Source organism: Bombus impatiens, unplaced genomic scaffold (assembly GCF_000188095.3).
Source record: "Bombus impatiens unplaced genomic scaffold, BIMP_2.2 scf_0487, whole genome shotgun sequence".
Taxonomy (NCBI): Eukaryota; Metazoa; Arthropoda; class Insecta; order Hymenoptera; family Apidae; genus Bombus; species Bombus impatiens.
Genome location: NT_176906.1, coordinates 1,502,893 through 1,518,351, shown reverse-complemented (window position 1 = coordinate 1,518,351; position 15,459 = coordinate 1,502,893). Strand labels below are relative to the sequence as shown.

The 15,459-nt window shown below is 39.8% G+C and overlaps 1 protein-coding gene and 1 long non-coding RNA gene across 12 annotated transcripts in view; one reads left to right on the top strand and one right to left on the bottom strand.

Moving 5' to 3' along the window:
* Nucleotides 1-15,459, bottom strand: part of LOC100744098 (serine-rich adhesin for platelets) — a 136,431-nt gene that overhangs the window by 58,906 nt on the left and 62,066 nt on the right. The window lies entirely within an intron of this gene.
* On the top strand, nucleotides 244-2,193 carry LOC117151866. Of its 2 annotated transcripts, none has more exons than XR_004462017.1 (2): nucleotides 244-1,155; nucleotides 1,508-2,193. It is a non-coding gene; the product is annotated as an uncharacterized LOC117151866 (long non-coding RNA). The 2 variants fall into 2 exon arrangements; XR_004462016.1 differs by having other exon boundaries at nucleotides 1,499-2,193.

The following is a 15,459-nucleotide window of genomic DNA, read 5'->3' as shown; positions in this document are numbered from 1 at the left end:
TTTTCTATACACGTTACCGCCGCTCGAATTTAGTTTGTGAGATATTGGCAAAAAATTTCAGTTAACTCGAGTTAAGATCGAGATCACACTACATTTCGGCGTATGCAGCGGTCTTATATCATAACATATGGATTTCTAGATCAATTAAGTATTAAATTAATTGATTAACTAGTTATAAGTTTAAGGCACCGGGTTTAGTCTAGATTAGGATAAGGTAGTGATAAAATCAGATTGAAAGTGTATCCTAAAATGAGCTAAAGCTGATCTAAACCTTACCTAAATCTAATTCGAATTAAGTCAAATCTATCCCAAACATTAGAAACACGATATATTCTACCTAGCACACTTTCGTGCATAACTTGCAAGGTAAAGGCGAGCGGCAAAAACATATATGGGAAAAAGTTATTCAAAATAGAGTTCTTGGTAACATATTTCAAGGCCATCGAAAGGCGGCCCCTTTTCTGGACAATTACCGTTTCAATTAATAGTCAGATTTTTAACGAGTTTCGTCGAAGACCCCACGGATTTGGTACGTGAAAGAAACTTTTGCACAGACTTACATACTACTTAAATGCGACGAGAAGCAAAAAAATCAGTGAGTCGTGTACACAGAGACACACGTCTTTTGACGAGGTTGGACGCCACGCTCGAGCGACGTGCTCGTCGCCGGACCAAAAGGGGACAAAAATACATCGGCGAGTAATTTTAAAGTTGCGCAAACGTCTAGAGGCTTGACATTGTTTCACTCGCATGCGAACGAGCACGGGAAAATATTCTTGAGACGAATGTAAGCGGAGGAAAGCGTGCATAATAGCCGTGGCGTGAAGACGAGACGAAATTATTACCGTGTCCTAGGTAACAAAGAATCCTCACCTCGGCCTTCGTATTTGGAGACGTGGTCGAGGCGAACTGGGTCAGTTACGTGTTTGTGTGCATGTGTGTGTTTCGCAGCTCGCGGTTGCTGCGGGGCGCGTGAATTCAAGACCGTTGCATTGTCAGCACGGAAAGGAATTATATCCCGAGATGAGGTATCGTTTTCCACCACCTTGGAAATCCGTCATAAAAGTTGCCGGAATTAATTGCATTCTGGTAGTTTCTGTTCGAACTGAAGTTCGGTCAGTCCTTATCTAATCGGAAACACCACTGTTTTATAGGGTAATTAAGTAAGGTTAATTCGGGAAGAAGGAAAACTTCGTGGCGTTTCAATTAAAGTAGTAGGCTAATTGAGCGAGAGAAATTCAGTTCTTCTTTGTATTTGGACCTTGGACTTCTGCTTTCGTACTTTTACTTCTTTTCATTTTTGGTAAAATTTATTTTCAATTAAAAAATGCAATCCTCCTTCCAGAAAACGTTTACGTATAGCCGTACTTGTAGTTTCTGTGCTTGAAAGATAGCTTTAGTCATGGCGAATCCTCTTTCGTTTAAGTCTTCCTTCTCAGTGTGTTCGCAACGAAGCTTCACCCCTGACATAAACTGTTTTATCTGTTAATTTGAGCAGTCTTTTCAGGAGCAGCTGCCTGGAAAGGATTTACGAAGGATTTTCCAGAATTACGAGTCAGCTCGAGCAGCGATGACAACGATCCTATGTTTGAAAGCCAAGGTGAATGCAACGCACTCTAGCAACGCATCGGCACGCGTATTTTATGCGTGACGTAGGATCGCACTGAATGGACAGCCGCGGCGGAAAGGATGCGGTTAACCTCGCTAGTTTCGTGTTTCCTACGAAGGTGAAACGTTGATGCACACACGTGTGATATTTGCCGCAGGTTCGTAGAAATATGCCGCTTCTTTTCGCTCATCGACCACACGACGATTTCTTTACAACGTTTAAGGAACATCGCGTGAAATACTTTCGGAAATATAATACCGAATCGTTCCATCTTTCAATAGTTTTAATACGTCTTTGATTTATGTTAATAACCAAAGCAATTTCCAGAAATCGTAACGCGAGGTGAATTAAAGCCGCTCGTGAAACATCATTACCATTTATACTATGGAAGATTTAAAATTGAAAATAGCCCTCCGAACATGAAGATGACTCACGATCTTAATATCGTTCCATGAAAACTCACATAAATTGGATCGTAAAGCAACTTTACTCGAAGATCATTCGTTTTAAGCTAATAGAAGCGAGTTCTTCTTCCCTTGTAACGAGCTACGCAATAGAAAATACATTACTTTGATGAACGATTAGTTCTTTTTTTTATATGCGAGACACCGCAAATATTTCATCAGAGTCAATGATTGAAACTTTTTTCTCACTCAAGGCAGAAAAAAAGCGATTTGTACGAGCGAGCTTCGACTAAATTCCTTTTCTATCTTTCCTTCTGCAACTGACGGATGATGAGGTGTGCGTGTTTTTCAAACGAAGCCACGGAAGTTAACCATAAAATTATCTTCCAGTCTTCCACACAAATAATTAACGATGAAAATTTTAACGTCCGCACGACATCTCTTTACGGATGTTTATATCGTTGCTCACGGCGGGAAACGTCGCGTACATAGGCAGCGAGATCCTCCTTCGGTACAAGGTAGGTTCTTCCAAGACCAGTTTTTCTTTAATACGGCACGCCAGTCGGCTCTTCATGAAGTAGTTTCTGCTGAACCAGACAATGGACGATGCAGACGAGGCAGCCTCAGGGGGCTCGTATTTCATTGATATTGCATCGTGAATTCCCGACCTAAATCACATTCTGATAGCCAACCAACCCCCTTGCGCTCCATCCTTCTTCCTTCCTCTCCTATTTTTGTCATCCTCTCTCTTCCTCTTACTCCTTTCACTTCTCTTCTCCCTCTATACAGCATGGCCATTCTATCCCTCTCTTTTACCCCTTTTCGCTTTGTGTATCGTATCGCGAAATTATTCACAAGAGGAGCCTCGAGGAAACTCGGAGAACTCAAATCGCCTTCTGCCGTAGGCCTCGTCCCTATTGCATCTGTTTGTAGCCATCTCTCGTGATCGCGTGCTTGAATATCCCATCTGGACCTCTTTACCGGCTCATTATGCATAAATTACGTAGTATATATTCTATGTGCGATTCCCGATGTTTCTTCGTTTCGCATGACAAACCATTTCTTTCGTGTACGTAGCGCGATATCGTTTCATCGTATTACATAACGGACAGGTTAGGCTTAGTTTTATACTTATCGAGATTATCAAGCGAATACGTACAATATATCGAAAACAGGAATGGAATTAAGTATTAAAGCTGGAAATATATCTGTGACTTGGTTGTTCCTAGAACGTTTATTTAAAAAATTCACATGTACCATTACGAGAAATGATATTGAAATTATATAAGGGTTGAAGAATTTTCATTGAATGGTCCGGATTACTTTTACTTACTCGTTACTTTGCTTGGATGATTGCTTTAGAGTGGAAGAAAAGAGAGGAATCCCATTTTATTCCCATTCCTTCAATTGCTCCCACGTTATTTTCACCGAGTACCCAATCAGATCGAAGCAAACGAAAAGTTTGTTTCCGCCGCACCGGAAGGCGATTAATTTTCGTTCCTGTCGAATTAATAATTCATTCCGAACCGCCCTTAGACTTTGACGATTAATCGTCTTCCCGTTTCGACTTCCTCTTCCTCTTCTCTTCCGTATTCTTCCTGGCCATCGTTTTATCTCGCGGAGAAATTATGCACGAGGCTTCGGGGAAATTTAAGACATAAGAAGAAACCGTTTCCGACCTATCCTACTTGAGAGAGGGAACCAGACAGACTACGCGTTTAATATTATTCAAATGTTACGAAATAACCAGCAAACTGTCCCCTGTTTAAATGAATACTTTGATAAAGTATCTCGCCTATCTTTTAACCACGAATTACCTATGCGCTAAGTTGTTTTCATTTCACCTCCGATTTCTTTCATTTTCTTCTCTGTCCTCTGTCGAGCCAAGGAATTATTCGAGCAAAGAACTTAGGGAAAGATGGAGCGAGAATTCTTTTATCGCGGCATCTGTTTCGAGCCTATTTTATGCAGAGAACTGTTATAGGCTGCACAATTCATTGATCGAAATAATTCATTTCACAAAGCCTCTTTAGTCGTTGGATCATGGAAGGCAATGAATAATCGAATTGCTTTTTCCTTTCAGCTATTATTCAATGATTTTATACAGCGATACTGTTCAATTTGTATGTTCTATGTCGATCGTTTCTTCTCGATACGTTTAAATCAGAAGACGTCGATAAAGATAGACTCGTATAAGTCTATATTAACTCTATAAAAATGGAAGGAGATCAAACATATTTCTTCTTTCTGATTTTCTTAACCAATTAGTTTGGAATTAAAAAGACAATGATAATTTGAAGTCATCATTGCCGTTATTAAATTTAATGATTAATAAACAGAATAATATTTAAATTCATCTTACGTTTTCATTTCGTTGTCTTGAATGAAAAAGGCATTTGATAATTTGATTTCATTTTCACCGTTCTTAAATTTAATCATTAATAAACAGAATAATGTTCAATTTTATTCTACGTCTCGTCGTCCCAAGTTAATTAAGCGGATGGAAGAAAAGATTCTCGGCTCCGTTCAATTTTTATCAAAGCCATAATATTCTGTCCCTATTACGAGGTAGGTGACTGTAAAGGGAAAGTGGAGAATCGTCTGAGCGACGACGACGATACCGTCAGTTTGTAGACATTTTTGATCCGTCGTGCTGACGCGCAGGAAGTTAATTAGTGTCGAGTCACCCTCTCTCTTGTAGCCGTTCTACGGCGAAAATTGTTTTCCAATATGAAAGATCGATGACCTCGTGTTTTTACGCGAGACTATCATGCGTATATAACTTCGTTGACGCCGTTAAAAAGGAAAACGAACACTTTCGTCCAGCATTCATCGGCAGGATTTCACCGATCGTGAAGTTTCACCGTCGTCCAAGTAAGATTTTTTCCCCACTTTTTCACCGATAAACGCGAACGTTGTGAAATTCTATTTAGATTAGCCATCACATCCTAAACCGTTTTCATCGCAGTTTCAAAACCCCGGGCTTTCCAGTTCACTAATAAAATTCATGGCACAACGTAAATTGTTGGAATAAACAGCTTAGCGGCGGCAGAGTGTCTGTGTTCAGTTAATCGTATACAAAATAAGGAAATGACTCGAATGAAATTTTATAAGCGGCTCCTGTAGCGTGTACACGCTCGCCATCGCAACATTTGCATTCTACATGCAAGGAAAATTCATCACGAAGTTTCCATTGGCAATTAATCAAACGAAATTTACGTGAAAGCTAACTAATAGAGTTACCATTAAATAAATAGCCTCGTATTAGATTCGTGCAAATGAAATATTGTTCCTCCGGAGTGTAAACTTCCACGAACCATTAATTAGATTTTGTTCTATCGTCAATTATCAAGCGCATTACAGAAGAAGAAATTTCCTATAAATAACATATATTGAACGTTAAGGAGATTTATTAACTCCGTTATTGTCCACCATGAATAATCGGAATGTTCGCCTGACTCTCCTGTGTGAAATTAAATTTGGGACAAGTGTCATTGAGGCTGCTGGAGACATAAATTTATTAAATGTAGAAGCTGCAACAGCACCGTTCGCGGGATTTTTTTATTCAAGGAAGATAATAGTTACAAATCCAGGATAATGAAGTTATGTATGCATTGAAAGAGCGCATTAAATGGTACAGAAACGATCTTTGTTAAATACACGATGTCATGAAGAAATTAAGCGTGATTAAAATTTAATTCGAAGAGACATTTAATTGCGCATTAATCTGATAACTTAGAGTTCGTATTCTTGCTCGTTAGCATAACTTCTTTGCTGCTTCAAATCGTGAAACAACCCGATTAATTTAGCCAACGTGTCCGACTGTAAGTTTCCAAGGTTTGAACTGGAAAGAATTTCGTATTTCGCCACGGTAGCAAACGTTTATCGATCGTGACGGGAATACTAGCCAGGAATCACGAGCACCGAACGGTTCTCGGTCCTGTTCTTTTCCCTTGGCAAAAATGTAACGCGCGCCGGGTATAATTACCTTGCGTGACGAACAGCAACGAAAACGCGGCGAGGTTTCGCGAAATTTATAACACAAGGCGCGAGCTCTGCTCGCGATCTTCGTGAAACGTAAAATATCGCGTTACGATAGGAGGACGAATGCAGAAATTTAATAATGTACACGCAAGGTAAGTACTAACTTTGTATGCACCCTTTTTCGATAGCGCAATAACCTTACGACTCGGACATCCGATATGTATTTAACTTTTTGTTTGCACGTTTCACGTGCGCAATGTGTGTAGGTATGTTAAAATCGAAATAAAACTTTATGGACGAACGTATAAAAAGTTAATGCTTTTCTTTAAAGGTTTCACTCGTTAATTCATACATACGTATGAAATAATGATGTTGGTAAAAAGAAAGAAACATTCACTGCGATACAAAGCGCGATATGCGTATTTTCGAAACACTTAACATTACAAGCGTGTAATTAAAAAAATGCAAATAAAACACGCATTACAGAAAAATGTGTACATAAATTCGAGTACTGTTACTGGAATGCCGAATATGTTTGACATCACTAACGAACGAATGACTTTATATTCAGAAATTCATACAATCATCTTTGATTTCTGTAAATAGACGTACAGTATACTATGATTTAGCTACTCGAACCATTCTCAAACAAGAAATATCTCTTTCGGTACATATTACATACCTACGACTTTACGAAGTTTGATGACTCAAAAAAGAATGCGGTAGAACATGCTAGTGAACCTACACATTTTATTTTATAGATAACCTGTATATTTCTTAGTCATGTCAACCATTGAAATATGCATTCCTCACTCGATAAGGAAAAAAAGTATGTACAAAAGGTTCTTAAGTTCTTACTTGTTGGTCTTGGCCCGAGCCATGTTGTCCCAGCTACGAACAGGGCTGTTCAGCTTGCTAAAGGACAATTCCCTCGATAAATAAGCAGAACAGTGCCAGCTGTGCCTCCAGAAGATGCTTCCGCTCACCCTTTCACGATTCTTCAGCGACGACACCACACCTTTTTCACTCATTTCACTCGGCGTTGACGATAATTTACCTCGTCAAATATGATTCACACGTGCACACTTTGGCCGCATCGCATTATTTCGATAATTAACGAGCAACATACGTTTCTGGAAAAAATATCGTTTCCTGCTGCGTCCGAGTTTGACAATAACCTCGTGCTCACATTTTGACGTTCATCGATCTATCGAAGTCGTTACACATATTCGCGAAACTACATACTCAGACACGTTCATGGAACTGGGTTTGTTTTTTTCTTTTTTATCTGGCTCGGCGTATTATTGATCGGAGCCGTTATCAATCACGGGAAACTCGTGTTACGAACTCTACATTTTTATCACGCTTCACGGAATCACAGCTATTCGTTGTTATCGCGAATTTCAGCCAGCGTCGAGATGTTTTCACATTCGCTTCGCATCTGTATAGGAGGCAGAGAGAAGAAAAGAAACAAAATTGGTGAACGTATCCGAAAAGGAAATGATTACGACAATGTTCGGTGATCGAATCCGGAGTACAACGTACCATCTATGTACCAAAAGTTTTACCAAGTTTCTGGAATTTCTCTACGTGACCGGTTTCACGTACGGTCGACATTCAAGGTACAACCTGCATGGCTCAACTGAACGTCTATCGCAAACTGTACGTCTTCGTTCAATAAAACATGTCAGGTGAATTCTTAACATTTCACTAATCGTAAGATATGAGTTCGAACTTCAGAATTTTGCGCTATTATTTACTTACGCGTTAATTTGTAAATAAATGAAATATTAATTAGAAACATTTACAAATTAGAGGTTTAGTGGAAAAATAGTACAAGAGATATAATACTTTTAACTTTAAATGCAAATGCAACAGATTAAGTTAAACTTTAAGAGAGAAATCTATATGTTCTTTCACATTAAAACATGTTAATATCCGTATTCTAAAATCCTCTAGACAAATCATTCATTGTACTTACTCTTTTAATATTTTTAGAAAAGAATGAACTCGTATCACTTTTCCACCAAGATCCTTGTATGTTTTGCAACTAAAAAGAAAAGATATTCGATCATTCGATCCTATAGATTTCGCAGAAATTCTTAGCGATTTTATCGAGGATACCTATGCTTCCACGTCGCGACAGATTTTACATTTTTAACGCTTCTTCGAGGTTCAAGGCTCACGCTCTTGTAATTGTTTTGATACACAGGAAAGCATCCAGTGTTTCCTGATTGTTTTCATCGGTTCTCGACTATTTTCTGCGAAGTTGATGGGATTTCTCGAACCAGATTTCTAATATTCGCGATATGATGAAACAGTCAGCGTGGAAAATCGAAGTCGACGTTAAATCAAAGAAGAGCGACCGAACCGCAGATCGATCGTAGACAGACAGCGTCCGCTTCCGATCGAAAATTGTTAAGCTTCCGGTTAATTCAACGGAATTTCAAATGATTCTCAGGACGATCGACAGACCACGATACATCTCTGGTCGATATTCTCGAATCTTGGAATTCCGTGCGAAACGAGTTTCACTCTTAATTAACAGAACACTAATTCGAAATCGCTGACTAGAAACTCCAACTTGAAATTTTCCCGATAATTAAGCGTTTTAGTTATCAAATGATGACGTAGCAACTTGATTGCATAATGATTCATATCAACAGACACGATGAATTTTCAGGAATTTCTTGAAAGTTACAACAATTAGAGAAAAATTGATTCTGCTCACGTAAAAGAATTGCAGATGAAGAATCAGACACGAAGGGTATGTAAGTAGTAGTGTTCTTTCGTCGATTCTTTCTGTCTTTCTTTATAATCTGACTAACGTTCGACGAATTCTCAGGGTTCAGCTAAGCGGAAGATGCGAAAGACGAGCCACGGATGTGTTCGATCCGAGGGCGAGAACGAAGGTGAACAGGTTTGCAGCGAGAATCTCACGAGTGCAGGTCCACGCGAGACGACCTACTCCGCTACCGATGGACCTGCAAACATATTTTTGACCGTTCAAGGACGGTCGATCCTCAGAGTATCATCGTATGTGTGCGCGAAACCAATCCTCCTTTTTCGCGAAAATCAGTCGCGTTCGTGTTTGTTCCCTTGAATTTCCTTCGTTAGCGAATTCAATAAATTGGCAAAGCAAACAAACGAATCAAGCGAAAAGCAAAATTTCGCATTGTACAATCGGAATGAAATTAAGGATGATAAAATTCAACGAATGATATACGGTTGTTAAAGATCCAAAAGTATAAATTTGATATGATATTCTGGCACGTTTATACAAACGACCTAGTTGATATCGATTGGTTCATTAATTATGTAATAACGCGCTACGAAACGGGGCATCAGATGATGCACTCTTACGACCAAAAAAGCAATGCGATAAAATAATAAAAAGCTGCTCCAAAACACACGCGACCTGGTGAGGTGATAAATCAATACGCCACACGTACCGGTAACTATGTACTATGTACATTTACAATCATGGAAACTTCCTGGCCAAACAATACTTCAATAACGTTCTGATCAAACGAGACGAAAAAGTAAATTCATGTTACTCACCGGTAAGAACGCAACATTGCGTCGCCAAGATTCGATCACCGTTGTTGATTTATGTTTAAAAAGAGCTTTTATCGCGTCCACCGTGAACCGGTACGACTCGATTCGTGCGCCGGTGGACGTTTACGAAAGAAGAAATAGAAATAAGATTAAATAGAAACCGTAACATACCGCATCAAGGATTTCTGATTTCTAGGGTGGCTGGTAAACAAAATGCGCGCGAAGGGATGCGCAGAAAAGCGAAGAGGAACACGTTGATATGAGCGATAAGCGAACGTAACAGAACACAACATGTAGACGAGACGACAGCGCGCGGTGTACTGGCATCTCGATCGCAGCGCCGCGCCAATACACCGGCGCGTTGCGATGCGCCGTGGCAACCACTTGGTTCGAGCCGGTTCTCTAACCCAATGTACCGGCGGCCACTTGTTCCCTGCATAGAAACACCATGCATATTCGAACTGCTGCGCGTGACCATCTCGATAAAATACAATATATGTGTTTTGTAGGTACGACTTTATATTCGATCCCTCGGCGAAAATAAAATTCCTTACAAATACTTAAATACTTCCTCAAACTTTTTATAGCGTACAAATATTAATTGTTATATTTTTAATTGTTATATTTTTCGTTGATTAAACGATTTTACGCTTTTGAAACTTGAAAGCGAAAACAGTCGTGAAAATGAATTCTATTAACACGTTAATTGTAAAACGTAAGTCGCGTGTTCGTTCAGTGTGACTGAAATTTTTTTTTTTTTTTTTTTTTCACACGTTGAATCTCGATGACGCCAACGTAGCGTCACCTCCCTCTGAGTAAGATCGGAACCAGACTACCAATACCGTCGTGAAATTACTTAAACTCAACGTCATAATGTATATTTCCTTATCATTTCCAACCATATTGGATCTTCTGTCAACGCAAAATTTCTAAAGTTTGTCGAAAATATAAAAGAATTGTTTTTATATCACACTGTTGCGTCGTTATGAATGAATTAATTGCATGTTAAAGTTTGCGTTAAAACGTTACACGCGTGAAATATTTGTTTGAAACAAACGTCTTTGCTCTGAAAGAAGAGTGAAACGAGAATAGAACGTAAAAATTCGTGAGTCGCAACAGAGTTAAAAGTTGATAAGACCAGTTGATTCGCGAGAGTACGGATTTATAAAATATAAGTCAGACGTTTTCCCGACACGCTGGAATTAAATATCTACGATATTTGAGTCACGAGACTCGATGGCGTGGAGTTCCGACACGTGAGATGACATACACGACGATTCACGACGACTCCTACGTACAAAAGTTCGATACCAATAACTCTGGATATGTAGGAAGCAAGCAAAAGTAACCTCGGGCTCGTAGGATTCGATATAATCGACTCATAGGTTCGAGAAATCAGGGATTGTAGAAAGTCCTAGAGAGTTTAAGACTCTGAAACAATAAAAGCTCTCGAGTAGTTTAAGCAACGGATAATCCCTATAAACAAACTTTGATGCATACGTGTGGAGAATGCCGAATCTACGATGTTGTGGAATCATTAAATCTACTGGAATTTAGGAGTTTTGAAATTACTGGAACATTCGGCACCCACGGGCTTCTGGGATCCTCGAGAACATAGAGATTCGTAAAAGCTTAAAGGATCATAGGGCCTTTCGGTTTGGGTTAGGTTCTTGATTACTTTTACAACCTCAAAATCTTTAAGAATTCAGCGATCGTCGAGATTCAGGAACCTTGACTTTGAACCCAAGCGTCGATTTTGAAGTCTTGGTAACCTTGGTGTCATGGAAATTCTGAAACATGGACGATCCTGACGTTATGGGAATTCTAGGGCTATGGCAGTTCTGGCGTCAGAGGAACGTGACGCTTGTATCGATCTTGGTGTTATGGAAACTTCAGCTATATGTTAATTCCCTGGACGCCACGGAGATCCTGGTATCTTCACAACCCTGACACCTGGAAGGATCTCGAAATCTCGCTAACTGTGGAGGGTCACAGAGATGTAAAAATTTCAGGAATTTTTGAATGTTGGCGATTCTGGCATTCTTGGGAAGACCGAATCTTGAAAAAAAGTTCACAACTAAATTCTCTGAAACTCGTGGTATCACGATATTTTTTTTTATATACCGAAATTCCAAATTTTTAGATTTTTCAAACTATCCCTCGCTTTTGAAATATACTGTCAACTCAAACGTGTTCAGAGTTACATGGATATAACCTCGCTCGTTTGAAAGAAAAGCGTATTAAATCTCACAAGTTTCGGGTCGGTTGCGTTCTTTTTTTTCCACATCCACTGTTCTCGATATCGACTTTTGCGCGTTTGGGGTCGAATCCTTTGCATTTTACGTGCCCGAAATCCTCTGTATCAAGTCTCACGTGTTCCCGGGTGATACAGAGCTCGGAACAGCCATTGTTAGTGTCGTATTCGCAAGCTTATAAATCCGATATTTTGACAAATAACAATTCCTATATTCGAAATTCGCTGCTGTACTACATTCGTGTCCTCGTACTTTCTACTATCGCTTTAATCATAGTCATTCACGAAGACGCACGAGATATGTGAATAATAGAGTCAGAATCTCGAAAACCCAAAGAGATATCCTGTTGTTTTAGCCTGACTTTTTTCCATCATTTCCCACCCGTAAAAAAAAAAGGATTCTGGAAGCACACAATGCCATTTTTATCTGCCTTCCTGGCGACTTCATTTTATCCTCCCAGTTTTTACGAGACCGACGGTTCTCAGGAATCGCTTGTTTTTTTTCTTCATTTTCCTCTTGTTTATTTTCTTCTGGGCTGTGTTGAACTTTCTTTATCGTTCGCGAATTGAGCTAGTTTTTGAGGATCTCGTTTCGTAGCGTCTTAATTCCGCCATTCAGATCATATCGCGAGGAACTTTCCAACTCGGAACAGCTTGTGGTATTACTTTGATATCGATGATAACGATGACAGAGTTGTGAAACACGAACGAACGATCTTCTTTTCAAACGAAAAACTTTAAATACCCAGTTATATGAGGATAGTTATACAAAACTAATATTAATTGGAAGCAGATTGATTAAAGTTTGTCGCTTGACAAACTCGATATTTTACTAAATTGGGAAAAAGTACACAGATATTCCTAATTGTACTTCAATGTTAAAAATAGACATATCTATATATTCTGTTTTGGATAAATTCTCGATTATTAATAGCAGTATCTAAAAAACCAGCTAATTGCAGGCTCGAGATCTTAACGATTTCGATGAAGAAATCGCAGAAGTATCGATAACAATTACATGCTTGCGTTCGATTAGTAATGATTTGAGTAATTTTTATCGCGGCCCTGCCAATTAATCACGCCCGTATTCGATAGATTCAATCAGGCTTATGAATCACGATTCGTAATGCTTACTATTACATATTACATAGTCGTTCCTTATCACATACTATGTTCGAATTGTTCAATTCCTCGTTTGAGGTCTGCTTCGCAACGCGCTGTTTTGTCTAACCTATCTTTTAGATAGAATAAAATCGATCAAATACAGAGACGCGCGATCAATTTTGCAATCTCCTGCACATATATATCATTGGTCTAATGTCTGGAGAAGAAAGATTTGTAAAGAATTCGTCGTGAAATCGATGCAATTTATTGAACTCGATCATCGAATTATCGATCGGTGATTAATCACGAAGGTTTCAATCAAGAAACCTCGCGTTAAAACACCGTGTCTTGTAGAAGCGGAGATTAGATCAGCGCATACTTTCTGTGTATCGTAATACAGCTAAAGCCAGGTCTTAGCGTTCAAGCTGGTAGAACAAAGGCGCGTAACGATCATTACATTCGGTCGTTAATATCAAACGTCTGCACCAGGTATGCGTGTGTAGGCGCTACCGAATGCATCACGACTTGCAATTTGCATTCAAGACCGTTTCAAACTGATCCCTGTTTCGAGCCATATATATCATGTTAACGACATTTACGTCGGCTCGATATACCGTGCTTTTGAGCAACTCATTATTTACGCTTTAATCAATTGCTTGCTCGATTTTTCGTTCATACCGAGATATAAGCGTTTTTCCTGTTACCTCTGCCGTTAATTATGAAAAAATTATATTCTGCTATGCTTCAAAGGTTGTGAACGATAGCAGTAAATAGCTTAGTATAATAATTCTCGTCTCAACATTTTCGCTGGTCAAGTCAGCGTTCCCCTTAGAAAAGATCAATCGAAATGCTCCGCTATTTTTCAATGGCCAATATACGTTTCCTCGTGATCGACTCCCAAAAGAGTCGATCCTTAAACTTCCCCAAACTCATCCACGAACGATGAAGGCGTTCGAGTGAATCGATGAATACCCTAAACCGTATTCACCAATCCCTTTTGTGTCCGACTCCACTCGAACTGATTCGCAAAACGTTCCGGTTCCATCTATTTTTCCAGGCTCGTTGATTTATGAAGCACCAAAAGGATTCGATTACGACAAACGGGACTCGTTTACCTTTAACTGCAACTGTGCTTTGCCCGTTCCATTTTTTACCCTTCTCCGTCGTAGTTTCTTATATAACGCGATATGCGCGTTAAAATAAGTGTTAAATAAATCCAGCCGTGCTCGTCGGTGAAGTTTAATTACTCGAGACCGTCCGCGTTCGAGCCGCTTCAAAATCCAATTCCATCTCCGTAGAATTCTAATTATCGTGCGTGTAATTTATTTTATGGCCCCGGCGTATAAATTTTACGCGCTCAGGCGCATCTGTTTGAAACTTGTCAAACGTTACGCCGCTCGACATTATACAGAAACTCTGTGAAATTTCCGCGGAGAAGATGAGAGCAAGTAGGAGAGAGAAAAAGCGACGAGATAGAAGGAGAGAGGGCGGGAAGGAGAGAGAGAGAGGGAGAGCCCAAACTCATCCACGAACGATGAAGGCGTTCGAGTGAATCGATGAATACCCTAAACCGTATTCACCAATCCCTTTTGTGTCCGACTCCACTCGAACTGATTCGCAAAACGTTCCGGTTCCATCTATTTTTCCAGGCTCGTTGATTTATGAAGCACCAAAAGGATTCGATTACGACAAACGGGACTCGTTTACCTTTAACTGCAACTGTGCTTTGCCCGTTCCATTTTTTACCCTTCTCCGTCGTAGTTTCTTATATAACGCGATATGCGCGTTAAAATAAGTGTTAAATAAATCCAGCCGTGCTCGTCGGTGAAGTTTAATTACTCGAGACCGTCCGCGTTCGAGCCGCTTCAAAATCCAATTCCATCTCCGTAGAATTCTAATTATCGTGCGTGTAATTTATTTTATGGCCCCGGCGTATAAATTTTACGCGCTCAGGCGCATCTGTTTGAAACTTGTCAAACGTTACGCCGCTCGACATTATACAGAAACTCTGTGAAATTTCCGCGGAGAAGATGAGAGCAAGTAGGAGAGAGAAAAAGCGACGAGATAGAAGGAGAGAGGGCGGGAAGGAGAGAGAGAGAGGGAGAGCGAGAGAGAGAGAGAGAGAGAGAGAGAGAGAGAGAACAAGAGGAGAGAATCCAGCCCTTTCTCGTCTTCGACGCCATGTTACACGCGAGTGATCCGAATATCACGGCCGAGTGTGTTCTATTCGCCTAGTACCTCGTAATTTATGTTCACAATCAGACCAGCATCCATCGCGGAGTACATGCATCGGTGCAAACGGACCAAACGAACATGTACAAAGTGACACTGGCACCATCTCAGAAGTCACTACACAGATAATGCTTTGGGACAAATGCTATGCGACAACGCTTTGACTTTGATATTGATCAAGCTGGTATATCGAATGACATCGCCACGTGGAACTAGTTTATGAAAATAACCAACCGTAATGTTACAGTGATTGCGCTTTTTAAAGATCCTCCTAGTATAAATATAATTTACGTTTAACGATGCCATCTTTGGCG